Source organism: Aptenodytes forsteri, unplaced genomic scaffold (assembly GCF_000699145.1).
Source record: "Aptenodytes forsteri isolate BGI_AS27 unplaced genomic scaffold, ASM69914v1 Scaffold26, whole genome shotgun sequence".
In the NCBI taxonomy this organism is placed as follows: Eukaryota; Metazoa; Chordata; class Aves; order Sphenisciformes; family Spheniscidae; genus Aptenodytes; species Aptenodytes forsteri.
Genome location: NW_008794125.1, coordinates 2,205,331 through 2,206,060, shown reverse-complemented (window position 1 = coordinate 2,206,060; position 730 = coordinate 2,205,331).

The window sequence follows — 730 nt, the reverse complement described above, 5'->3', positions numbered from 1 at the left end:
GGCGGGGGGCGGCGGGGGGGGTGACACGCACAAAATGGGGACCCCCCCGCCCGCCACAACAGACCCAAGCGACACAATCACAAAATAGAAAAGCTCTTCGGAGCTGACGGACCCCGCGAACCAGATTAAGTGCTTAAAGGAGGGATGGGAGCGGGATGGGGGGGACAGGGACGGGGAAGGAACGGGGATGGGGACGGGGATGGGGGTGTAAAATCAGCCCCCAAACCGCCATCCCCGTGCTGAGGAGGCGGGCGTTGGAAATGCCGGGCGGGTGGCACGTGCCGGCCCTCCTGCCTGTGCTCCGATGGGCATAATCCCGGGATATTTTTTACTCCAAAGGGGTTTGGGTTTTCCCTGCCCCACGTGGGGTGCGGGAGCCGTGGTGGGGCTGGTTGTACCCCAAAGTCAGGGGTGCCTGTCCCGCCTTTGCTGCCGTGTCACTTGGCATCTCCCCCCTGCTTAAAAACGAACATTTAATTAAAAAAAAACACACAAAAGAGGAGGAAAAAAACAAATTAAGATCCCAACCGAAGGCCCCGTCCCAAGGGAACGCCATCGGGAACGCCGGGGCTGCCGCCAGCTTGGCAGGATTCCCCGTGGGTCGGCAGGGGGGGGTTGATAAAATGGGGTGGGGGGGCTGCGACCCCCCCATCCCTAATGCCCCCCCCGCCACCATCCCACTGTGCCCCGAGCCCCCCACGTCCCGTTGTGGCCCCCCTCAAGCGCCCGC